The following is a 27,791-nucleotide window of genomic DNA, read 5'->3' as shown; positions in this document are numbered from 1 at the left end:
ATACAGTACTTTAAGTACATAGGTCATATAGAAGCAAGAAAGAAGATATGAAGAAATTTGTGCGTATCGCTATAACCAAAAAATACGGCCCCTATGACAAACATTTTCAAAGGTACTGAGAAAAGGTATTTTGACAAATATGGTCTCAACACCAAATGACGTTCCTGTCATATAATCTTTTATACTTAAAATCAGTTTTATTCTAATTCCTTTAATTGATCATTTCGTTGCCGAATATTTTGTTTAAAATGGTACCTGGAGGAGAATAAATGCAGTAAAAGATAGCATTGAAAACAATACACCACTGGCAGATGTATTTGAAGTTTGCCATTGTAGTGAAGTGAATCTGAGAACTACCTCAGAATACCAGATGAGGCGCTGCACTCACTACCAACTGCAATCACAAGCATAACTGCTCCACACCCAGCACTATTAAAAAGCTTGCAGTTGGGAGTGCTATCAAATACCTGCATGGACTACCACCAATTATTCAAATCTCATCCTGTACGTTCACATCCTTGTCAGAGCTTAGTTGGAACTATTTCCAAGGCCACCGTAACTATAGTTGCAGTCTTAAGTTGCTACAATACTGCTGGAAGCATGCAAAATTGGCATGAACTGTTCTATAAGAGTTGCACCCCACACACATACCATGCACACAACACAGTAACTGTCTCAATGGAGCACTACAGTCAAAATTAAAATACAAATTTTGACAAAAATCACCACTGATTTGCTATAGCCCACGTTGGTTGGCAATCAGTCAATACAGACAGCTGCTTGCCCAGATATTTGGGCATAAATATACAAAAAAGTATCTTGCTTAACAAAGCAAATTTAAAACCACATTCAGTCCAACAGTACATCATTAAAGATGATAGCAAAGTTATTGTCAACACTTCAAATCTTCAGTAATGTTAACGAGGTTTCCTGAGCGACATGCCCACCCCAAACTTAATTGTTGTAAACTTTCCTTCGCATGATGCTCGTGGTGTGCAAAATGTCTATGTTTTGAATGTTGTTATGATCGGATCATCCAAGAGAATGGACTGAATTCTCTGAAGCATTCACATAAGAATGAACTTACAAAACGGTGTAAACCCTGAAAAATACCATATATACTGTATTAACTTATTGTAATTTTACAATCACCATTATGCCCTCATATTGACTAATTTGATAAACAGTGTAGTAATCACAAACAGCATAAAAGAAATGAAACGAGAGATTCGAACAAGGGTACGGAGTGTGAAGCCGCGGGGATCACTGCTGTGCTACTGCGTCATTTGAACTTTTTACACTCTAAAAGTCATGTAAAGCACGTCTGAAACAAAGACAGCCAGTTTCTCGGAAAATGCAGTGTCTACGGATAAGCCAAAACTTGTTCACTTATTTTGGCCCCTCTTTCGGCAAGTGAAGTTATTGCACAATCAAGTTGTTTCATCTGGCAGGTTCTCATTAGAGAAACTTCTCAGTATTGAAGAAAATTCAGTGGCCAACCAATTGAAGATTTCCAACTTCTAACACCATCTGAGAGCAAGAGCCTATTAAACACTTGACATTAAACGGACATCCAATCATTTGCTTGAAAAAAAAAAAGTTTTCTCCCCTTGAACTTCATTGTTATTATCCAGAAACTAGTAACAATGCATGTCAAAGTTTGATATACCATAAAACATGGAATCTTACAGCTAGGCCTGGTTTCATCAATAATTGTTATAATAATACCAACAAGATGTTGCAACAGCCACGCGGACATTGAATATTTCCAGTATCGTATTTGAACTCTTGGGGGTTTTTTTTTCGTGAACACTGAATATTTCTAATGCTCAGAACATTGAATATTTTCATTGAGTGCATTTGAACTGGTTTTTCTCATGCAGAATTAACAGAAAATGTACCAATTTATCTTGAGCTTGTATGAACAGTGAACCTTAAGTCTAATTCAAATTTATATTTTTAACCGTGAAAGGCAACAAAGCTGGGGGACTTCTGAACTGGCACATGACTGTAAATAGCTGGGGGTGGCAAGCTGTAATGCTTTTTTAATTGTGTAGTCAAAAGAGATAGATCCCTTATCTTTTATGAAATATTATAGCTTCTAGACCTATTGATCAGGATTTGAGCATTAGGAGGGCTTTGCGACGGGGTATGATTAGATCATTTACGAACTGGTATTAGTTCAGCCCGCGGGCCAACATGTTTCTAATGTTACAAGTGGAAATCACTGCAATCTTACTTGGAAAGCGTCTCGGGAGAGATTTGTTCATTGCGATGTCCAGGAACCCACCATCCCACCCCAGAAAGTACATTTACTTTTATAACCTAATGAAGATTATTACATGCCATTTTCATTTCTGAAGTAGTTACTTGCCCTATTGGCCAATGTAAATGGCACGTGATCTTCCTGTGAAGAAAGTTTATCATAATCCGCTACCAACCGCAGCGCATTAAAGGAAACTGGAGGCACAGGGCCGCTTCACGGCTTCTAACCGTCCAGACCAATGGTCTTGTCCAGATCCTATCCTAACCGTCCGCACAGCAAGAATCTTGTCCAGATCCTATCGTAACCATGTAACAATAATCACCAACTATCAAGCATAGTTCGTAAGTACAGAGGTCAGCAGCAGTGAGCATTGTTGAACATCCTTTCTGAGAAGGCTGCGAGCGAGTAAACACACGACAGTCCTTACGCATCTGCGAAAGTCTTGGCCCGAGGGCTGAACTAATGAACTTAACAAGTTGGTGGTAGATAATTTTTCAAACTGTCATTACAAGGCCAGTAGACATCCTTATGAACTCTTAAGCTCGATATTACGAACTGTGTAAATCGTACGATCTTCGGACTTGATCTGCAGTCTAATGTATAGGCTTAGTGTGTCAATTCCATTAACATTTGACATGTACAAATTGTGACTACAGGGTATCTTCAGTCAACAATTCAATGTATTTATTTCAAAATTGTAAATATTCTTCGGGCATTAATTTCATTTAACATTTGACATGTGCATATTATTCGACCATGAGGAGTCTTGAATCAAAGGTTCAGTTCATTTATGGAACAGTTACCTCACTAGAAATCATCATTCAGTTACCAAGCAGTGTTGTACACGTGCGTTACAAATGTAATTCCTAATCACATACAGGGTGCTCTCGAAGGGGGACAATTATGTGCCAGCCCTATGGCAGCCCCTTCCGGTACTTTCAGGAAGGGGCGAGTGACTCAAGACTACCTGGGATCTCCCAGGCGGCTTGTGGGGGGGAGAGGGGCGGCCTTTCCATGTAATGTTCTCGTCGACCAGCTTACCTGCGAGTTTCTTGGAGATTCAAAATGAATGATCTGCCTCTAGTGATACTGCAAAATTTCTGGCCCAAATCACGCGAGCAGTCAGTCAGTGTTGGACTCTTTGCGTGAGTGTGCTCATCATGCCTCACATTTATCAATTCCATGTGAAATCAAACAAGAACTTCCACAAATTTGAGAACATCTACACATTCGAGAAATTCTAGAACTTCCAGAAATTTCAGAACACCTCATCCAGGGATTGGGCATGCTAACTGTGCAGGTCAGGTCCAGTACCTGTTCCAGGACAGAGGTTATGGTCTGTTCCAGAAACAACCCAACTTGTACGAATAAAGGGTGATATAATTTTGCAATGAACAATAAACACGGCATACAATGGCCATGCTTTGAGTTTTGCAGGACTGTTCTGTAAATGTATTTCCTGACATAATTGATATGAGAACTATTTATCCCCAATCTTACGTGGTTAGAACTGTACATGCAGTGCACCTACAATAGGGGTGCCTGAAGAGCTGAAACACATCTGGCCAAGTTTGAAGTATTCATCACCAGTTGTGCACAATGCACACTGTTGCTCTGGTGATGCTAGCTACAGCCTCAGCTGTGAGCCACTCCAGCGCTCTACCCAAACGAGCTCCAGCAAGAAAAATAATGTAAAGGCAACACAAAGAAGATTTCACAATATTAAGTGTTATAACAATGAAGATTATTTCATGTCACAGTAGAATACAATTACAAAGAAGTTGCAAATCAATACTAGTTCAAGAAAACACTAGGATAAAAAAACACAGGCAAAATAGTACATTTCCTTTCATGCAAGCTTCTTGCAGGGTTAAGATTACAGATATAACAAGAGAAACACTGAATTTGTTCCATTGTCATGAAACAACTATGATACAAATCATAGCTGGGATTACCAATGACTTACTATAGCCTGTGCTGATTAACAACCAATGAAACATATTCAAAGTTGCTTGCCCAGCAACACAGGCATTCCTACCAGAGGAAGTCAGAAAAATGAATAAATAAATTGCAGCTTACATCAGTAGCTGAACTACAGAACTCCAAAGTTACATCAACTACATAGTTACAAACAAAACTGGCTTAACCCTTGTATAGTCTCAGGAGAATAACTTACTAGCGCAAGACGATGCACGTTTCCCAACGCTGCGACAATAACACCTGCTTAAGAGCTGTGGCCAATGTGTGTGAGTTTGCTCCAATCTACTGAATGTGGTAAATGGCAAACACTGCTCTTTTAAACTGCAATAAATTTGTGAATGGCATGTTGCATTGTTTACATTAGAAATTTGTCAGCTATTTCTGGCGCACCCTATACTTGCCACAGACAGCATACACCGCTGCCATTGAAGAAACCCTACCAAAGAGTGTGGCACCAAATGGGGCACTGTTCTAATCATAGAGATTGGCCTGGATGTGCTAAGATAGGTTACAGCCACTAATCTCTGGGCAGACTAAAGGAGGGTATAGGCCAGGGGAAAAGACAGGTGAGAGGGACTGCACACACGGTGTTGTCTCATGCTAGAGGGACAATCAGGTTCGCGATTCATGCCTTTTGTCAGCACGAGTTACGGCAATGATTGAAATAAATAAATATGGTAGTTCAACCTATTCAATACAAGTAAATAAGAGATTTAGAGATTACATTCTTATTTACTTGTATTGAATAGGTTGAACTACCATCTATATATATATAAAATACGAGTTTTGTCTGTACATTGCTCAGAATTTGAAAAGAATGGTATTTCTGTATCGGTCATGTCCATAGTAAGAACAAAATGCATTTTTTACTTTTCCCTAATTTGTCTGTATGTACACGCATCAATAGAAAACTACTGAAGAGAATTTAATGAAAATCGGAATGTTAAGTCTGGTGATGAACCGCTACAATCTAGGCTATCAATTATTTTAATCACGCTGAGTAAAATGGTAGTTTAGGGGAAGGCCTGAAATGTAATTCTCAAATATTTGTTATTAGTGGTCGTGTCTTAATGCAAAACGCTAGACAAAGATGGGAAATAAGTCGCTACAATATACATCCTGAGAAAAATGGTAGTGTAGGGGAACGCCTAAAATTTAATTGTCAAATATTTATTTTATTAGTGGTCATATCTTCACGAAAATTGGTATGCAAAGTCGGGGAATAGGTCGCTATAATGTTATTCACACTGAGTGAAATGGTAGTTTAGGGGAAGGCCTGAATTGTAATCTATATACTGTACACGCACTTTTTAGTGATAGATTTTTGTGCTCGGTGAGGAGTAAGAAGGGAGAACTGCCGGTTCCGGCAAATACCGCCAACTGAATGGAAATGAAATCTGAATTGAATCGATATGATCGATCGATATGAATTTTCTAAACCTTTATTTATCTTAACACCAACAACTGTGTCGCGCACACAATATTTAATATTTCCCGATGCGAAACGTGTTCCTAGCATGAATTCTATAGTTTGGCTTAGCTGTGTAAACAACAACAGTACGAGTACTTAAAGTGTACGCCAGATGTCGCACAGCGATGATAAGCGATTCTTAGTTTGTGTTTCATAGGTTACAAATACGAATCTCTAAGATAACCAAAGTAGACTGATTCAGCACTAGGGTGTAAATCTATCACTAAAAAGTGCGCAGATAGTATATATAAAATAAGAGTTTTGTCTGTACATTACTCAGAATTTGAAAAGAATCGTATTTCTGTATCGGTCATGTCCACAGTGACAACGAAATGCATTTTTTACTTTTCCCTAATTTCTGTCTGTACGTATGTATGTACACACATCACAATAAAACGGCTGAAGAGAATTTAATGAAAATCGGTATGTAATGACCAGTGATGAACCACTGCAATCTAGGCTGGTAGTTTAGAGGAAGGTCTGAAATGTAATTCTCAAGCAAGTTATTTATGTTATTAGTGGTTGTATCGATAAATACTACATAACTAACCTAACTTTAGTTTTGTCGTAAGTTAATAGTTAAGTAAGAAGTTATTAAATTTCCGATCACTTATGTCTTATACATTGTTACCGTACGGCATATAATCTGAGATATTCACGAATTTAGATTTTTTTTACTAAGTCCATATCAGCGCCGAGTCACGAGAAAATGGGTAAACAGAATTTAGTGAAAATCGGTACGTAAAGTCTGAGAATAAGGAAGTACAGTCTACGATATAAATAATTTTGTAAGACTCCCTAATATCACAGAGTCGAAAGAAAACTAATGTGAAGGCCTGCAATATAGAAAGTTCATAAACTTTATCAACAATAACACTACATTGACCATTGTTTGTTGTGATGTGCTTTTTTGTCTTCTCTTTCCTCTCATCCCCGATAGATAGGATTACTGCATCGTACCGAGGTTTTTTAAAATTTGCTTGACGTCGCACTGACACAGATATGTCTTATGCAACGATTGCATAGGAAAGGTCTAGGAAGTGGAAGGAAGCGGCCATGGCTTTAATTAAGGTACAGTCCTGGCATTTGCCTGGTGTGAAAATGGGAAACCACGGAGAACCATCGTCAGGGCTGCCGACAGTGGGGCTCGAACCCACCATCTCCGAATACCATCTTCAGGGTTGTCGGCAGTGGGGTTAGGATCCTCTATCTCCCAGGTGCAAGCTCACAACTGCGCGCCCCTAACCACAAGGCCAACTCGCCTGGTCGTACCGACTGTAACAGCCTACCTGTATATTGGTGGGAAGTAGCTGGGGTGTAACATAACTCTTCTTTAGCATGCCATTCCTCTGGTTCATACATTTTCTGATATATCTGGTACGTAACACACTGGTTCATCATAGTATTCGAGCTATACAATCCCTACTCTGAGCCACTGATTGGAATGAGTAGTGTGCATATTTAACGGAATGACAGGAGTGTCCACGGCAGTCTGCGACCTGGTTATTCCAGCTCTGGAACTTTGGACTCTTAGATCAGCGCCGTAGTACTGTTCGTTGAAAGTGAGAAAGTGTGCGGTTTTTCATTTGATCGAGTATTTTATATCATAACATTGCTTTCAATCGTTACATTCCTACTGACGTTTTTGTAATGACCTATGTTGAATTCAGTTAGGAAAACCACCAAGTCAGTCTTTCTTACAATCCTGTAGCGAAGCACGGGTACATCAGCTAGTATTTAATATTTAAATTTAACTAATACTTTTCAATAAGGAACAATGAAAATTTTATCTTTACGGCAATGATGTCTATGCAGAGCTGCCATATTTATTCAGTAGATATCTTGACCACGTAGATGCAGTTACTATCATAGTCTGTTTAAAACAGCGGAAGTATGAGACTCCACTAATACAAATACGTTTAATACATCAATTCCATCAAATGATCTCAAGTTAGAATCGGTAAGTTGTGCTGTGTCCTACTGTCGAAGTACAAGTTTCAATCGTGTGCCGGTTCATTTGGCAATCAATGCGGGTGACGATGCAATTGACTATTATCGGCACACTTTTTCTGGGTAGATTTGTGTATGGGGGTGAAGAGTAATACGGGAGCTCTGCCGGTTCCGGTAGTGCTGCCAACTGAATGGAAATTAAATCTGGCGTAGTGACACATTAACATAAGGTATGAATGGGCGTATAAAGACTTTAGTGCTTTGATAACATTTCAAATCTTCTCTTACTCTTAGAAATGTACATATTTCAATGTTGTCACCACACCAGTTTTGATTATGTCCTTGCTGATTTTAGTTTGTGATTTGTTTATGGGTGATATGAATAGGTTGAACCTAATAAATAACATGTTTCAAGGATGTGTTACAGAAGGAAGAAACACGACCGGCAAGTGATGTTCATTACTAAAGGCGTTATACAAGGGAAAAGGAAACAGGGGCATTGCTCTGGAATGTCCAGGCTTTACAACACTGACAAGATTATTGATGGGAAGACTATCAGACTTAGCGGATATGAGAATACGTGAGGAACAACTTGGTTTCCAGAAGGGTCATTACAAGTAGCCTTCAACAAATTACTGAAATGGTCTAAGAATGAATAAAGTGAAAAGGATCATGATGACCTTCAGAAAGGGAGGAAGAGTAGCTACAAACCAAGTAATCATATTAGAAGGGATAAACTTGCAAATAGTAAATAGCTTCAAGTATCTGGGTCTGACATTCCAAACCCATAGCGATATCATTACCACACATATAAAGGAAGAGGTAGCGCCCGCAGTGGCTTCAATGAGTGAAGTGAAGAATATTAGTAAACTTTCGCTCAAAACGGCTATGGACCTACTTAAGCTGAAAGTGACACCAGTCTTGTCGCATGGTTCGGAATGCATATGGGACCACCTGAAAAAAGACCTGAAGCTATAAAACTGGCAATGCAAGGTATTTGAAAAAGGCTACGAATCCTTGGAAATTCACCCCCTCCCGCCTGGTGTTATGTCCTGGCTCGGCAGAGAAAGTTCTGTGAAAATTAATTATTCCACGCACATTGTGAAATTCTATATTACTTCCCACGTGTCTAACACACACGCGAAAGATGTCACAGGCAAGTGCCCAAATTAAATTACATGAAACAAAATACACAATATGTCAAAGAATAATAAAAAAAAGCAACAGAAACAGGATAGTGCGGAGCGTAATTAATATATATGTTGCAAAAGAGCGACTGTAATTTTAATATAAGACAATGCCACTAACTGTAGCAACATGAAACATAGAAATCTGCAAAAATCTACACAATCAATTACCTACAAAATAAGAACCCAATAAATTAATACATATTACATTAATATAAATAACATAACATAAAATCAAAGGCAAATTACCCAAGAAACATACCTCTCACACCCCAGTGAAGACCTGCCCCAAACCCTAGCGCTTCCAAAATGAACGTCTCCACCAAAGAGGATCTCCACTTCCAATCCACTCTTCCCATGAATCAACAGGATACACGAGGCATCAAGATGTTTTACTTCCTGCAGAATGATTGCATCTTAGTACAAAATAAATCCTTTGGATGCAGTTGTAAATCTATAATACTATAGTTTCACATTTTAGGATGTTATTTCATTCTTTCAATTTTACACCCAATCACAGCAAAGTATTTATTAATGCTTATTATGACTTGTATATTACTTCCATATTGAAAACAAGTGAAGTGGTTTATCTTCCTTCGTTTATTAGAAACACAGACACTAAAAAAGATTATATTTTCCAGTAACCTACAGTTTTAGTTTGAATAATAAGTCTTCCAATGATATATGGTGAAAACTCGGTACGAACATCACAAGATTTGCTCCCAGTCTTTCTTTAATGTTATGTCTTATTTTGTTCAATGTCAGTGTTTCGTCGATAGTATTTGATAAAACCCATTATGAACTTAATTTCAACCGTTAGTCATTGATAAAATAAGAATGTTCACGAACAGAAATAAATTAATTACACATTTAAATATTTCCAATTCTATTTTCAATGAATATATTTCCTCCAATAATTGAAATTGATGGGTTTTCGCTTTCGTACCAGTGTTGCTTTTAGTGTTCAACTGTTGGCTATGCTGTATAAAGTTAATACCAACCATAGGGGTTCTGCGATACCAACACAACACACAACTGTTGTGTATATTGATATTGCATATTGGAGGGAGTGTTTGGGTTGTCAAAGTTTGCGGTTGACTGTGATTTCTGCGTAAAGAATTAACTATACGCGACTTGTGAGTTTAAATATTCTACTGGTAGTAATTAGTTCACCAATTATTTTCTACTAACACACTTTACACTGCCATATAAGTCTATCTGACGGGTGATTCTAGGGTTAGGCCTACCAGATTTGTTTTCTTATTATTCGAGGGCCTCTTTGAAACTGAGAAGAGGATCAAATTGCAGCTTCGAGGAATGTTTACCACTGTACCAGTACAACGATTCGGGTTTGCGTAACAGTTTCTTAATAATAATAATAATAATAATATTTGTTTTACGTCCCACTAACTACGGTTTTCGGAGACGCCGAGGTGCCGGAATTTAGTCCCGCAGGAGTTCTTTTACGTGCCAGTAAATCTACCGACACGAGGCCGACGTATTTGAGCACCTTCAAATACCACCGGACTGAGCCAGGATCGAACCTGCCAAGTTGGCGCCTTAACCGTCTGAGCCACTCAGCCCGGCTAACAGTTTCTTATGTTGCTGCTAAATGTCTGACTTCTTGTACTGCGCGGTTTTATATGCCAGCTTAATGTAGTTGTATAATACAAATGAGAGTTGCCACCTACAGTAGGTTTTATACCACAGTGCAATTTGTAATTGTTTCAAGTTTTTACATTAATCATAGAGCTATGTGATACAGTACATAGATTGACATTGTTGCTATCCCCTAGAATGATGTTCTGTATTTTCTCTATTTGAATGGGAGAAGTGTTAAAGTCCAGTCTCATAGCTTCAGTTACCTGCAATTCATTCTGTATCTAATGCCTAATTTACTGATTATTCTTAGGCACATGCTACTTTAACTGCTTTCGGAGACGTCAAGGTGTCCAAATTGTCTCCTGCTGCCGTCCTGACTATAAAAAATGGCAAACACAGATAACCAACATTGGACATGATTATTGAGAACGGAACTGCTAAGATTGAGAAGGTTGCCTTTTCCACTACAGATTTAAACTTCATTGGCGGTTTCCACTAAGTATCACATACATTTAACGTGGCATCTGTTATCTTCTCTAACGTAGCTTCTTAATGTTTTCACTGCCCTCCTCACTATAAAAAATGGCAAACACAGCTAACCAACATTGGACACGATCACTGAGGACGGAACTGCTAAAATTGAGAAGATCAGGCTTTTCGAGAGTGCATCTGTTCAAAAATTTGAACTTCGATGGCGGTTTTCCACTATGTGTCACACACAGTTTACCTGGCACGTGCTCCTCTCAAACTTAGTTTCTCAAGTTTTTCACTCCCCTCTTAAGTATTTGTGATGGTGACTGAACAGAGACAGTCATTTGAATTTTTACCACAGTGTTTTCCTCCTGTTTTTAATTATAACACACTGCAAATTTTAGACGAAGAGGCCCACAACCTCACCATAATCACTTTTGTTTGTTTCCGTCTTGTCTGATTTGTTTTAATTATTTTCTTCATTAGGTTTTAACACACTTTTTAGCATCAATTATTTAAAAACTTTAACCCTTTTTTTTTTTTTCACTGAAGATGTCTCAAATGGGTTGATAATTACTCCATCTAATGATGGAAATATGTATATATTGAATTGTTTTAATTCCGTCATGTCTTCTTTTGTTCTTCATTCTTTCCTTCATTATGTTTTAACATATTTTTTAGCACCAATTATGTAAATAACTTGAACGTTTTTTACTCAAATGGCTGAAAATGGCTTTCCGTGGTTTCCCATTTTCACACCAGGCAAATGCTGGGGCTGTACCTTAATTAAGGCCACGGCCGCTTCCTTCCCACTCCTAGCCCTTTCCTGTCCCATCGTTGCCATAAGACCTATCTGTGTCGGTGCGATGTAAAGCAACTAGCAAAAAAAAAAAAAAAACCTCAAATGGCTCAAACGAGTTGAAACATGTTTGACTATTATTACTCCATCTAATGATGGAGATGTGTATGTATTGAATAGGAGGACATGTTACACTTGCTATTTGCTTTACGTCGCACCGACACAGATAGGTGTTATGGTGACGATGAGACAGGAAAGGGCTAGGAGTAGGAAGGAAGTGGTCGTGGCCTTAATTAAGGTACAGCCCTGGCATTTGCCTAGTGTGAAAATGGGAAACCACAGAAAACCATCTTCAGGGCTGAAGACAGTGGGATTCGAACCCACTATCTCCCATAAGCAAGCTCATAGCTGCGCGACGTAACCGCACGGCCAACTCGCCCAGTGGACATATTACACTAGTGGATATAATCCTGGACACTTTTAATAATACAATATATTTGTATGTTACTGACCTATTTACTTGGCAGGTGATGGGTTTATAAGCAAATTAATGTAATGCATAAGTAATATTGTGACATGTAATTGTATTTAAGTTTGAAATTTGAAATACACAACATCACGGGTGTTATGTAAGGATGGCATTAATTAATTCCACAGTATAAAACAGTCTCTGCAACGTAACAGTTAATCAATATTTTGTGGGGAATCCCTTGCCTTTTATTACTGCTTTGATTCTGCGAGACATGAAGCCAACCAACCTTTGAAGATCGTCTGTAGTTATGACCTTGGACCAAGCCTGGATGATGGTTTCGACAAGTTCCATTTCATTCCTTGGATTTTGGCGTGAAATGAGTACTTTCAGTCTGGCCCACAAGTTTTCGATTGGGTTTAGGTCGGGGTTGTTACCTGGCTGTTACCCCACACTATTATGATCTTTCAACCATTTAATTATATAAGGAGCACTCGAATGAGTATTGAGTTTGTTGTGCCAATTTACATTGTGCTGTATTCTGTTAGTCTTTATTCTGTTCTCGCACTTTTCCTTACACAGTGTACAAACACAGTCATCTGTTGGGTTGTGGAATTTTGTCTGCACATATTTTGTGGTGGAAGCCATGTATTGCATATCTTGTTATGACATGTCTTTGCTCTTGAAGGTGATTGGTCCAGTTTCGATCGATCATGGCGTCATTTCTGTAGAATTCGGGGTCTATTTCTGCGCGTTTCTTAAGAAGTTTTTGGACAGAACTATTCAACAAATGTCTAAATTTAGGCAAAATACCGGAAGTTTGGAGAACCGCAACGCTGAAGATTTTGTACAAAGGGAAAGGAGAAACTGACAAAATCAGTCAGTTAATATTATTTATTACATATTCATGATACATGTTCTGTACTATTTTAAAGGGTGCTACAGTGCATTTCTTTCATTTCTTAAGAACAACTTTATAAATATTATTCAATGATAACACAACATCTATGCTCTTTGCTGATGACATTGTAGTTTGGGGATATAACGAAATAGACCCATTCATACCAGAATGCCAACTGGGCTTCCGCAAAGGAAAAAGCACGTTACAAGCCGCAGCATGCCTGAAAGAAAAAATTGAAGAGGCACTGAGGCATCCAAAAGGGAAGTACTACATCGTCTTTGTTGACTATAAGAAGGCTTTTGATCTTATCGACAGAGATATCCTGATAGGAAAATTGAAACAAATGATTGGTGACAACATGCTCGTGAGAATCGTTGAGACCATACTAGACAACAACCTAATCCAAATTGAAGATGGAGCATCCTCATCCGGGAAAGTAATTCAAACAGACGGGGTACCCCAAGGAGACCCACTAAGTCCGCTACTATTCAACGTAGCAACGGCAGATATCGCACAAATAATGACGGGCTCTCCTGAGACTATTCAAATTATGTACGCTGATGACATGGCTCTGGGATTGAGCTCAAAGGCAGAACTACAGTAGACAGTAATGAAGTTAGAAGCTTGGGCTTCAGATAACAAATTGGAAATTAACTAGGAATAGATAGTACAGATGGTGTTCAGGAAAGGTGGCAAGGCGGCCAAGGAAGACGCTATATCATTCAATAATAAACCCCTAGAAATAGTCAAGAAATTCAAATACATGGGCATCACGTTTCAAACGAGCATGACATCCTTCAACAGCCACGTCATAGACAGAACGACAGCAGCAATCAGAGCCATCCACAATATCAAGAATATATCTGTGCTATCCCTTAACACAGCGATGACTTTATTCAAGACCGCAATAACCCCAACTGTCTCATATGGAATCGAAATGATATGGGATAACCTGACAATCGGTGACTTGGAGAGGATAGAAAGGGTCAAAGCAAGGTTCCTGAAGAAGGCCCTAGGAGTAGGCAAACTGGCACCCTCCAGACTTGTTTATGTACTGGCACGGGAAACTTACTTCATTGAGGATCTACGACTCACTCTACCACTGCCATCTACCGGCTCATTCCAAGAGCTTCAGAAAAAACATCTTTCAACCATTTCATGCTCAGTTTTGCAGTGTGGCATAGTGCACCATCTTGTTGAAAGAAGCACTGTCTCTGATGGTAAGGAAACAAATCGTTGATTGAAGGTAGCAGATTTTGTTCCAAGATTTCAGTCTGGTATCTTTGGGCATTTAGTGTACCATCTATCACATGTAGTCGACCAACACCATCACATTGACTGGATGTTTCATAGTAGCGGTTGAGCATTCTGTTAACAAATCTTCGCCAGGTCGACGACGCACGTATTTGGTACCGCCACTTCCAAATATTGAAACGCGTCTCATCACTCCAAATTACCTTGCTCCAGTCCACACAGTCCATGTTCTGTGTTTCAAAGCCCACTTCATGCGTTTCTCCCTTTGTTTTGCATTAAGATAAGGCTCTTTTCTTGGCCTCCTGGCTGGCAAACCATTTGCTTACAATTTTCTTTGACGGTTCTGTCAGTAATGGTGACTCCAAATGATTTCAGCACTTCCTTAATCTGTTTTGAAGTACGCCGACAGTCTTGTAACGCAAGGCGGCAAATTCTTCTATCATCTTGAGAAGAAAGCACAGGTTTTCGTCCAGTTCTAGGAGCAGTTTTAGTACTGTTGGTTATCTTATAACATTCCCACACCTACCTTACACCTGACTTAGTAGCACCAACACCCACCAGTCTTGCTGCAAACTCTTCAAACGTATACCCTTCCTCACATCAAGTTATAGCTCTACTACGTTTAGATGATGACCAATCAATCCGTTTCTTGGGCGTAGGAGTCCTTCTTCACTTAAAGGACAGCTAACAAGTTGAAGAAATGTTCACTCACACACCAAAATGAAAGACTTCTTCAGATCACATTAAAGCCGGCTTTACATTTACGAGTAACTCTTATACGAGTAGGCTACTCGGACTGACTCGGATAAGAAATCGTAAATATAGACGACGACTCGTACGTACTCGTAGCTCTTATACGAATACCAATCAAAATAGAGAGGCTTCCGACTTTCATCCGAGTTCGACTGTTTTAAAAATGGCGGAGACTAGATGTTGCAGGATGTCTGGTGGAAATGTAGAGGAGGTCACTGATTTATACTACGGTGCGGAATGCCTGTGGAATGTTAAGTGTACTCAATATCGTGACATAAATACGAGAAATAAGGCCTATGAAGGTATAGCGTAAATGTTAAACATAACTACGGATTTAGATGAAAAGAAAATCAACAATTTGATATCAAAATATGAGGTGTCAATTTTTCAAACAAGTCTTGTCCATGAGTAGAGTATGGTACATTTCTTTGATAAACTGTTAGAAACCTGTTAGAATGTTCTTTTCCTGATAGAGCTAGTGCATTCCTAAATGAACTATCTAGATAGTTTCATAGGTAATGCAGCACATATTCACTCCACAATCATTAAAAAATATTTGGTCAAACGTCATTTTGGAACTGCTGAACGGCCAAGGGGCATTTTGTTTCTGAATGACATGAAGAAGGTCCCTTTTTTGTTTCTGCATTACATACTTTTAATTTATATGACTGGGAATATGGATACTCCGTGATCCCAATAACTCAAGAATTTTATTGCAGAGCCATGATCGAGAGACATAAAATAATTTTTGCAAATGGAAATTTTCTTTAAGCTTTTAATTTAAAGGATGAAAATTCAAAGAAACTGCATATATTAAACAATTAAGAACAGTAATAGTCTTCTGAATTACACAATAAACAATGTTTTACTGAAATCGAAAAGTAATTTCTCCTTGAAAATAGCAAAACTAAACAATATACTAAGCATAGGCTATTAATCTTCATTGAAGTAATTTCCTTAAGGGAACACTGCCATCAAGTTACACCATGTCATCAATATCCGTTCATTCATTCATTCATTTATTTATTTAGCTTCCATAGACTGTACAATTACACATTTTGAAATATGCCAACAGTATAGGAGTTGTCAAGTGATTTCCTAATGCTAACAATAATATATGCACAACAATGAACATTTTGAAAAAGAACAGAAACACCAAATACCTCAATGTTAGGACAGCACATCTTAATTTTTTTTAAATAATATTAATAACCAATATTTACAAGACAAAATAAAAATATATTGGTGTGGTGTTAATAATGTGAACATAGTCAATGTGACATTAACATATTTTTAAGGCTATATACTAGATTACAAGTTAATAAGTAGTAGCATCATTACCAGCACTTCATCATGTATTCTTCTGTACTGTAGAAGCAGCTACTCAGCAGGAGATTTTTTAAAGCTGTGGTAAATGAACTGACGGGACTAATATCTTTAATCGTATTTGGAAGCTTATTATACAATCTGATTCCAACAGAGTCTACATGTCTCAAGGCAATGGTTTTACTCTTGTGTTCGATAAAAATATTATTTCTTGTTCGCGTCTGGTAATTGTGATTGTCAAAATTCTTTCTGAAGTGATCAATATTTTTTTTCACGTGTAGAATGCATTGCATGATGTATATACTTGGTACTGGGAGTATCCTTAGTCTCTTAAATAATGGTCTGCAATAATCTAACCTGTTACGTCTCAATATAATTCTGATAGCTCGTTTCTGTATTCGAAAAATAACATCAAGATTTGATTTGTAACAGCCCCAGAGACCAATAGCATAAGTGATGACTGAATGGAAATATCCAAAATATGCCATTCTAACATATTCTTCACTACAACTATTAGACAAAATCCTTAAGGCAAAACAAACAGAACTCAGAGACTTCCCTATTTTTTTTAATATGACAATCCCATCTTAATTTTTCATCTATATGGACACCTAAAAATTTTGTGGTCAACGTATTTTCAATTGCATTTGCATTTAATATAAGGTTGTGTTTTTTTGCAGTTTTGTCATGATAGTTAGATGCCTTGAATTCCATGTATTGGGTCTTTTTAAAGTTCAATGTTAATTTGTTTTTCCTGAACCATGATTCTAACCTAGACAGGACTGTATTTGCTGTAGTTTCTATAGACGTAGGGTCAGGATTATTAATAGGCCTAATTATGTTTGTATCATCAGCATACAGAACTGCTGTTTCTACTTGATTATTGTGAGGAAGGTCATTCACATAGATCAAGAAAAGAACAGGCCCCAAAATACTACCCTGCGGAATACCTAAGTCTATGCTTTTTACCTGAGAGTGATATGTCTCATTATGCCCTTTACTGTTACAATGTGTAATTTCAACATACTGGGATCGTTTATTCAGGTATGATCTAAACCAGTCATTAATAATTCCTCTAACTCCAATCTGATATAATTTGTGCAACAATATTTCATGATCAACAGTATCAAATGCCTTTGAAAGGTCAAGAAATAGTCCTATCACAGTTTCATCATTGTCAAGAGCATTTACGACCAACTGTGCAAAATGGTGATAAAGCAGACAAAGTACTTCTGTAGGCTCTGAACCCATGTTGTGCATTATTTAACAAGTTATATTTGATTAAAAATTTAGTAAGCCGATCTTTCATAGCACATTCAAATATTTTTGAAATAACAGTAAGTATTGATATTGGTCTGTAGTTATGTAAATCGTGTAAGTTTCCACTTTTAAAGACTGGGATAACTTTAGCTATTTTTAGGAGATTAGGAAACTGACCACTAGAAAATGATTCATTGATGAGATAAGTTAAAGGCTGTGCCAGATAGGGAGCACATTTTTTAATGAGTTTTGTGGGAACTTCATCTACACCTGTGGAAGTTTTGTTTTTCAAAGATTGTATGATTTTAAAAACTTCCAGTTCTGTTACTGGAGTTAACTGCATAGAGTTTTGCACAAAGGTTGGGAGTTCTGGTAATACATCTGATTTATTTATATATAATTTAATAGCACACAATTTGTGTATATAAAGCGATTACATGTCATTTAAACATAAGTCAATTATAGGCCTATTTCTCTTAGAGCATTCCACGACATGGTAACGAGAACAAGTCAAATTACACAGTTTACACACACAACTCTCGTCCGGTTCATGAAAGATCCTGGTTTTGCAGAGTTTGTAGTGGTATCCATGAATTGCCATAGAATTGATAAAATGTCGGAGGTCCTGGTTTGTATTGGTCCATGTTCTGTTCGTCATTGCTTCAGTCGTATAGAATTCGGGACAAATATCATTCCTTTTGGCCACTCTTTCGTCCAGGAGTTTCTTCCATTGGTCTGTATAAGGTAGAGCAAGCTTGAATCTCAAATCTTCGATTAGGAAAGGCTCCTTTGCGAGTTCATAAACCAGTCTTGATCTAGTGAATCTAGACACACACAGGGTTGTCTTTAAGAATCGGGCTTTGACTTTTTCTAGAATGTGTAGGTCATTCTTTGTTAGCTTATCCCAAATGATTTCCAGTCCATATGTTAAAATAGGGATTATTTTTGCGTCAAACAGGGTAATGGCCGTCTTGAGAGATAGTCTGTTTAGATTCTTGATGTCAAATATCGCTTTCATAGCTGCCGCAGCACGTAGTCTAATATGAAGTCTAAAGGAGTTTGCTGTCGTCTGCATCGTCAAGCCCAGATATTTAAAACTGTTCACGTCGTTTAATGTTTCTGCTTTGTACGTCACTTTGTCACTTGAGGATGTTCGTCCACCCTTCCTGAAAATCATGTAGACAGTCTTTTCGATGTTTACCTGCAATTCATTTATATCTGCCCACTTCTCCAGTGCATCCAGTGCTTTTTGTAGCTCTTTAACATCGTGTGATCCTAGAACCATATCATCGGCATATAAATACGTGGTTACTTCGTTTGTCACCTCTTTTATCGCTTGGACCACATCATAGGTAGCTACATTAAACAATAGAGGACTGAGAGGGTCACCCTGTAGAACGCCATTTGTCTGCGTGATCTCCCTCGATGAGGTTATATTGTCTGAGATGATGACAGTGTTATTTATCAACATGTTATGGATCAAAAGAGTGAGCGCCTTGTCCTCTACAAGAGAATCTAGTTTCGACGATATGATGTTTCTATTAAGATTATCGAAGGCCTTGGAGAAATCTATGAACACTGTGTGAAATTTACCCTTTGGTAGCCGTAAGGTGTCATGTATATCGTCCAGTAGATTTCTTATTGCGTGTAGAGTACTTCTTCCTCTTCTAAATCCAAATTGCTCTTCCGGAAGTTTGGCTTCGATTTCTTCCGTCAGTCGAGTGGTTATTAGCTTGGTGAGTATCTTCATCAAATTATTCTCCAGAGCAATCCCTCTATAGGAATTTGGATCAAGCAAGTTACCCTTTCCTTTGTATAAGACCTTCAATGTGGAGGTTTTCCATGCTTTGGGGATGTCTCCTAGTAACAAGCAGAGGTTCATGAGATTCGTTATGGATGGAAGTAATACATTTATTGAAGCTTTAATGTGTTCACTGAAAATGCCAACATCTGATTTATTTGCATTTTCAAGTTTGTATGGTAGGGATAGAAAGAAATCATTTATATAATTAGCCAAATGATGAGGGTCATTCATTTGTATTCCCTTATCATTTTTTATGGCAGCAACTTTATTTCCAACTGCATGTCTGTTGGTTTCTCCCTTGATTACCTTCCATATGATTCGTGATTTATTGCACGACTCCATAAAATGACCATTTTCATCTTCTTAAATGTTTTCCTTATCTTGCACAGTATTTGGCAGAAGGAGGGTTTTGTATAAGTGGAGTTTTGGAAGGTTTTTCCCATGTAGGACCAAAGTGGACCTGAAGTAGCTTCCTTACATCGCCTCTCTTGGGCTGCTTCAGTGGTACACCAGATGAAATATTAGCTGGCTGAATATCTCTAGCATTTCTCCCCGGGGTGACAAACTTTCCTATCTACACGAGTATCAGTGTTGTAGGATACCTCGTCACATACAAGCACTGAAGACAGCAAATATTCCAACAGATTAATTACTGTAGGAGTAAAGATGCCGAATATTGATTGATTGTACTAGAATACTATTATAATTACAGATACTCCAAATACAATAACAATTTGATTTCCTATCCGGTTTGTCATTTTACATCCCTTTCATTCATTAGACCTTATAATTTACCTTCCAAACTTACCTTCATATATTCTGCCTTCAAAAATTTAAACAACAGTTCACATACTCTTGGAGAGAACAAGAAAATAGCTGAGGCCGATATACGCGTCAAAAATTCTAATGATTTGTATATAGCTATCTCCAGTAGCCAAAAATCTCAATAGCCACTGAGAGTTGTAATTCAGAACTAATACAACATCTTAACTGAGTACTTTCTTTGGAAATGTGAGGAACATCCTGAAAAGAATAAATTACTAGTAATATGCCAGTATTTAGTATATCGACATTATTATAAAAGTCATTTTGTCCACCTACACCAATGGTGCAACATTTCAAATATACTATCATTTTTTAGGAAGTTTCTATAACCATTTCCTCCCTCATTTAGTAAATCAACTAATAAATTTTCCTGTATTCCAAAAACGGATCTTAAATGCTCCTGACAGTTTTCGCTTCATTTTGTTGTATTATTTGCTCTACTAACTACTTTTATGGTTTTCGGAGACGCCGAGGTCCCGGAATTTTGTCCAGCAGGAGTTCTTTTTCTTCCGGTAAATCTACCGACACGAGGCTGACGTATCTGAGCACCTTCAAATACCATCAGACTGAGCCAGGATCGAACCTGCCAAGTTGGGGTCAGAAGGCCAGGGCCTCAACCGTCTGAGCCACTCAGATCGGCACTTCATTTTGTTGTCTTGTTTTAAAACACTACAGCAAGCAAGATACCATCCATAGCAAGACGTTTTCGTCTGCTTGGAGCCATATTGGAAACTGTACTCTTATACGTGTAAGTACCATAAATGTAAGCCTGTTTCCTACTCGGATACGAGCACTCGTATCCGAGTTACTCGTAAATGTAAAGCCGGCTACAGAAGCACACTAAAGTACACCAGGCACTCAGTAATCCGTGAATATTACTAACAATGACATCAGCTACAGTATACCATATGACTCATCAACAGTGAGAGTAAAATTGCAATAAAACCAACAATTACTAAGTTATAAACAATTAACAGTGTTGTACAGTGTCATAAACAACTGAAGAAAATCAGCTATATACTCTCAGTAAGTATTTATCCTGTGATGTATGGTTGAATCCAACCTATAACAAAGTGTCCAGAATTATGTCCACTAGTGTATATTTCCTTTGTAAAGTTACATCACATCTGAATTCACACAGTCATCAAAAAATTGCCCGTAGTGCGCTAATCACGCACCACCTACCCTTAATTTAATGGATTGCATTGGCACTTCCAGTACAATTTGAAGGTTCTCACTACTCAGCAGTCGCACATTTTGAGAATGTATACGTCCGGATAGATGGAACCATGCCTTGTTAGGCATAAACATTAGCTGTGGATCCAAATTTCCATTGTAAACACTTTTGCAAAACCACTTACAGAACCGTATTTTTGTGGCAAAATCTGTCTGGTGAATTTCCTGCAGAAACTTGATTATATGGTCGAAATTTCAGCAGTCTGGTCACTTTGTGGGCCGATCCCATGGATATGTTAATTTCCTGCACTAGATGATTGAGTGGTTTTCTCAGACTTGTCTCTAACTACACCTGAATATCCCCAAGTTTAAAGGTTGCCTTTTCCACTTCCTCTGTAGGCCCTACATCACAAACTGAATCTATTATATGCCACTTTGTCATCAACTTCGAAATACAAGATTTTGTAGGAATGCTAGAATCAGGATGTTACCGGGCAAATATCTGAACACATCTTATATACTTCTCTTTTTCATACGTAGCATTCCACCAAATAAAATTTCTGTTGAACCGAGTACTTAATTTTCCCATCTGTTACTGAATACACAGTAGGACACAGACAGCAATCACACACACGTTCTGGTACAATTCTCAGAAGCAACTAACTACTGGTATGTTTTGGCACCTACCTTCCCACGCTGCAGTTGAGAGAGCTGGAAGTTGGTCAGCAGCAGAATGATACAAAATGTCATCATAAAATGAGAGCGCTGTATTTGGAGGCAGAAATTGGAATGAAATAATGTAACAAAGTTAATCGGTTTCATAGAGTTTGTTCGTGCAGAAATTAATAAAACACAGTGTTCCACAAATATTGGTCATTATTTATTTCTCTTTGCTAAGTCAGTTGTTCCTGTTTAGTTATTGCACACAGTCTTCGTAGTTGCAGCTCATTGTTGAATTTTGGAAGAAAATTCTGATAATCTGAAAATTTGCCAATACAAACAGGCCCTGGTGCCAATTATTCTTATTAACGGGACTAAATATTATACTCGCTCTTGCTGTAATATATCAATAACAACCTTCTTTGCACACCGTAACTTCTTCAATAAGGCATGGAGTAAAATCAGTAGGATTGAGTTTAGGTTTTTTTTTTTTTTTTTTTGCTAGTTGCTTTACGTCACACCGACACAGATAGGTCTTATGGCGACGATGGGACAGGGAAGGGCTAGGAGTGGGGAGGAAGCGGCGGTGGCCTTAATTAAGGTACAGCCCCAGCATTTGCCTGGTGTGAAAATGGGAAACCACAGAAAACCATCTTCAGGGCTGCCGACGGTGAGGAAAAGTTTAGTTGCTTTGTATTGCAGAAGCTGAGGCAAATTATGATTTAAAACCGTTTTTAAGGAGGACAGATGAAATTGATTTTGATAGAGATCTTATAATGTGAGGATATAGAATTATAGTGTCTGGGAAATTCCATGAGCAACTCTTAGAAGAGATTCTTGGTTCTCACTGTGGAGTTATAAAAATGCTGGCTCGTCAAATATTTTTGGTGGCTAGGAATAGATGGAGATATCGAGCACGATGTTAAAAAATTGTCATCCCTGTATGAGAAATTCAAGAAACCCAGAAAAGACAAAATTGGTTGAATTTGAAGAACCTAAGCATGCTTTTGATCGCATTCACATAGACTTTCTGGGACCATTTCATGGGAAAACGTATTTGATTCTTACTGATGCATTTTCTAGGTGACCAGAAGTTTATCTGATGCAAAGACTGATTCTTTATCAAATATTGAGGTAATGAGTGATTGCTTTGCACGTTTTGGACTGCCTAATATTATCACAGACAATGGTAGCCAGTTCATTTCAGTAGAAATTAACCATTTCTGTGAGACAAATGGGATTATCCACAGAACATCTGCACTCTATCACCCCTCAACTAATGGAAGTGTTGAAAACGGCATGAAACATTTTAAAGAGAGTTTAAGGAAGTTGTTATGCGCCAGGCAAAAAAGCCATAGTATGTCTTCTTTAATAAGTAAATATTTCTTCTCCTACTATACCATACCTTATTGTGCTACAGGTGAAACCTCATCGAAACGCATGTTAGGTCACAAAGTAAAAAAAAAAAAAATTAGATTTTCTGTCTCAATCCTTTGTAGAGCAATATCAAGAAAGGTTAATTCAGTTTCACCATGGTACCAAAGATGTAGCTTTTCATGAAGAGGTTAGGGATTATCAAAATTTAAATAAAGTATCATGGATTAGAGCAATTATCATTACAGTTTTAGGAAGAAAAACCTATTTGTGCAAGCTTGTAAATCACCAAAATGTAATTTGGAAGATGCACACTCATCAGATTATTAGAATAGGAGAATTTTACAGTGATGTTAAACTGCCAAATAAAGATGATGATGAAGTTGATAACAGTGATCCAAAGAACGCTGGAATTGCTGAAGTGGGTCAAAATGGGTCAACTTCAAATGAAGACACACCACTTAATCCTCAAGTGAAGGACGAGAAGGGGTGCTGCGAAGATTAATGGAACACATCTGCGTAACACATTGTCAAGACCTCGCAGGGTTACAAAACCACCCAACAAGCTATTATTGTAATTAAATAATTATGTATTTAAGCTTTATTATTATGATTATTATTGCAAAAGTTCATTTGAACGAAATTCAATATTGACTGATTTTCAACATGCACACCTACGTAATTATTTCCTAGCAATTTACATACCCGATATAAGTGCCCAGTATGATTACAATTATGGCATCTGTAACTGTTAGACTTACATGCATTGAAGTTATGATTACTTCCTCCATAACACTTACACTTGCTTAGCCTTTCTTTCATGTTGACCTGTCTGTTATTGATCGGCGTGGTAGGCTTCTTCACAGTAACAACACAGTCAACCTCTTGGTATGCCGACGAAGCTGTCATGAGCGGCCTCCTCCTTCAGCACAACTATGTCTTGTAATGGTATTGTGTGTATTTCTTCGCAGATTTTATCTGTCACGGGTCCTTCCAATAAATTACAAACAAACTTGTCCTTTCGCTTCTCCTCTAATATATTTCCAAAGTTGCAGTCGCTAGCCTTCCTCTTAATTCTTACATACCACTGCCGAACTGTTTCTTGAAATGATTGACGTAGATTATAAAATTAGTTTCTCTCTTTGAAAATAGCTATCCTTTTGGAATACTGTCGTGTTAATTCTTCACAAGTTTTATCTTCAGGGAGTGTCAGATCACACAGATCCTTCAGTACTTTATACGCCTCCTCCCAAACTAGTGTTAGCAAGACTGCTACTCTTGGATCATCATTAACATAATTTGATATGAAACACTGTTCCATTCTTTCTTGGTAGGTATTCCAATAATCTCCACAGTGATATTTGGATAACGAGCCAATATTGTTGAGTGTCCACTCATCATCATCATCATCTTCATTGTCCCACTCCAGTCGCCCGGGTGTGGTTAACAAGCCTCCTCAACTCCTTTCTGTCCTTCCACTTTTCCTGCTCCATTACTTCTGCCACATTCAATCCATCTTCTCTAATGTCCTTCCAAATCTGATCCATCCACTTTCTTCTTGGTCTTCCAACTGGTCTCTTTCCCTTAACTTCTCTTTCCAATTCCCTTCTTGCTACCCGTTCCTTTCCCATTCTTTTTACATGTCCGAACCGTCTCAGTCTTGCTTTCTGTATGTTCTGTACTAACGGTTCTATATTTAGCTCTTCTTTGACTTTAATATTTTAAATTCTATTTGTTCTTGTCTTTTTAACCAATAAAAATGTTATTTCTACTGCTTGGATCTTACTATCTTGTCTCTTCTTAGTTTACCAGCGTTTCTAGTTCGTATATTACAATTGGTATGAAATACTGTTTATATAATGTTAATTTCGATCTCCTGGGTACTTTGTCATGCCATAAAAGCTCTCCGACTTGATGATAAAATGTTGTACCTTTACTTAGTCTGTTATTAATTTCAGGGTTGATTTGATTATTTCCATTAATAATGCTACCCAGATGTGTAAGCTGTTCTACATTCTCTAACCGTTCTCCGTCTATGTTCACTTGGCTTCTCTTTTTCTCTTTTCTACAGTGTATGACTATAGTTTTTTTTTTCTAATTACCATTCCAAACTTCTTCAGATTTTCATTTCAAACATCCAGTCTCCTTTGTACTTCCTTTTCTCCCTTTTTCCAAATCACCACATCTGCAAATACCAAGGCATTCAATTCACTTCATCACTACTTATACTCTGCTTTACACCTTTTATGATTTCATCCATCAATATAATAAATGTCGACAGAGCACTTCCTTGCTTGAGACCTTTTTTGGATAAAATGTTTCAGAGTCACCACTCCCCACTTGTACACCCTCATGATACATTTTTATCTTGTTAATTAATGATTTTGGTACATTCCTTTTCAGTAGGCATTCCCATATATGAGTTCTCTTAACTGTATCATAAGCATTTTCCAAATCCAAAAATACGAAGATGATTTCCTTGTTCCTTTCCAAATGTTTTTCGATTATCGTTTGTACTGTAAATATCAAGTTTATTGTTGATCTATTGGATCTAAAGTCATATTATTCTTCCTATAACTGTATTTCTATTATAACCCTCAGTCTTTTGTCTATGACTTTCTCCATTATTTTTAGCCCATGTGATAATAGGGTTATATCTCTATAATTTTCACATTTCTCCCTATTTCCTTTTTTTAACAATGGTACAGTGCTTCTTTGTTGCCAATCTTCAGGTATCCTTTCATCCTTCCATATGGCGTTGAGGGCTCGGTATAGCCACTGTAGTCCAATGCTTCCTGTTGCCTTAATCAGATCAGCATTGAATTCATCTTTTCCACTTGTTTTACCCTTGGTCATTGCTTTCACTCCCCTTTCAAGTTCCAACCATGTTATCGGGTTCTCTTCTTTTTCTCTGTCGATTATTTCCATTTTCTTATCTCTTTCTTCATTTGAGCAGTCAGCCTCATAAACTTTTTCAAAATACTTTGCCATCAACTTCTGAAGACCCTTTTCGTCATGTACTACTGTATGGATCCATCTTCTCTCTCTAATGCCTTGATTTTTCTTGATTTATTCTTTTCGATTTTAGTTTCTGATTTCCTCAACTATCTTGCTCAATTTTGTTGGTAAACTCTCCCCAACATTTCTCCTTTTCTTCCTTGATACTCCTCTTTTAGTTTCAATCTTTTGTATTCCACATGTAACCTTTCTATCTTATCCCTCTGATACATTTTTTTGCTTTTCCTTATCCATTTCTTTCTTCACCTTGTTCCTTTCTTTTATTTATTTCTTTATTTTGTCTGTCCACGACCGTGTCGCCTTTCCCTTAACCTTTGCTTTTGTTTTTCTGCATACCTCAACTGCTGCTTCCACAAATGTCTGTCTTAAATTGTCCCACTCTTCTTCTCCACTTCGTATTTCCATGTTAGGCAACTTCCTTTTTATACAGTCTTCGAATGCCATTCTTGTATCCTCCTTCTCCGATTCCCAAATCCTGATCTTTGGTTTCTTCCTCAGTACAATTTTAGGGACTTTTACTTGTTTTAATTCCATAATTAATAATCTATGATCACCCTCCATACTTTCACTGGGGATTATCTTCATATTCATGACATATCTTCCCCATTCTCGGTCTGTTATTATAAAATTAATGAGTGTTCCATACTGTCCATCCCAACTATATCGGCTGATTTTATGGCTATTCCTCTTCATAAACCATGTGTTCTTTATCATCAGGTTATTTCTGATACAAAAGTCCAATAGTTTCACACCATCCTCATTTCTATCGCACCAGGCGAGTTTGCCGTGCGCGTAGAGGTGCACGGCTGTAAGCTTGCATCCGGGAGATAGTAAGTTCGAATCCCACTATCGGTAGCCCTGAAGATGGTTTTCCGTGGTTTCCCATTTTCACACCAGGCAAATGCTGGGGCTGTACCTTAAGGCCACGGCCGCTTCCTTTCAACTCCTAGGCCTTTCCTATCCCATCGTCGCCATAAGACCTACCTGTGTTGGTGCGACGTAAAGCCCCTAGCATTTCTATCGCCATACCCATGTGGTTCAAAGATATAAGCTTCATTGTTGTTTCCGTATTGAACTGAGATCACAGAGATGAGTTATTTATAAGGTTCAACCTATTCAATACTAATTACGTGTTGTATAGATGTTATATACAACATTTATTTAACATGGGACCGGTTTCGCCATTTAAATGTCATCATCAGCTGTAAACAAATCACAAACAAATGAGCAAGGACATAATAACCA

The 27,791-nt window shown here is 37.8% G+C and overlaps 2 protein-coding genes across 2 annotated transcripts in view; one reads left to right on the top strand and one right to left on the bottom strand.

The window, feature by feature from the left end:
* RpS9 (ribosomal protein S9) overlaps positions 1–9,178 on the bottom strand; it is a 30,189-nt gene extending 21,011 nt beyond the window's left edge. Inside the window, exon 1 of the mRNA XM_067150557.2 lies at positions 9,117–9,178. The gene's annotated coding sequence lies outside the window, so the exon portion shown is untranslated. The remainder of the gene's footprint in view (positions 1–9,116) is intronic.
* Positions 9,179–9,653: 475 nt separating this feature from the next.
* Positions 9,654–27,791, top strand: part of LOC136876528 (host cell factor 1) — a 67,661-nt gene continuing 49,523 nt past the window's right edge. The window contains exon 1 of the mRNA XM_067150556.2: positions 9,654–9,990. The gene's annotated coding sequence lies outside the window, so the exon portion shown is untranslated. The remainder of the gene's footprint in view (positions 9,991–27,791) is intronic.

This window comes from Anabrus simplex, chromosome 6 (genome assembly GCF_040414725.1).
Source record: "Anabrus simplex isolate iqAnaSimp1 chromosome 6, ASM4041472v1, whole genome shotgun sequence".
In the NCBI taxonomy this organism is placed as follows: domain Eukaryota; kingdom Metazoa; phylum Arthropoda; class Insecta; order Orthoptera; family Tettigoniidae; genus Anabrus; species Anabrus simplex.
The sequence above is the reverse complement of the archived record's forward strand: the minus strand, read 5'-3'. Positions and strand labels throughout refer to the sequence as shown.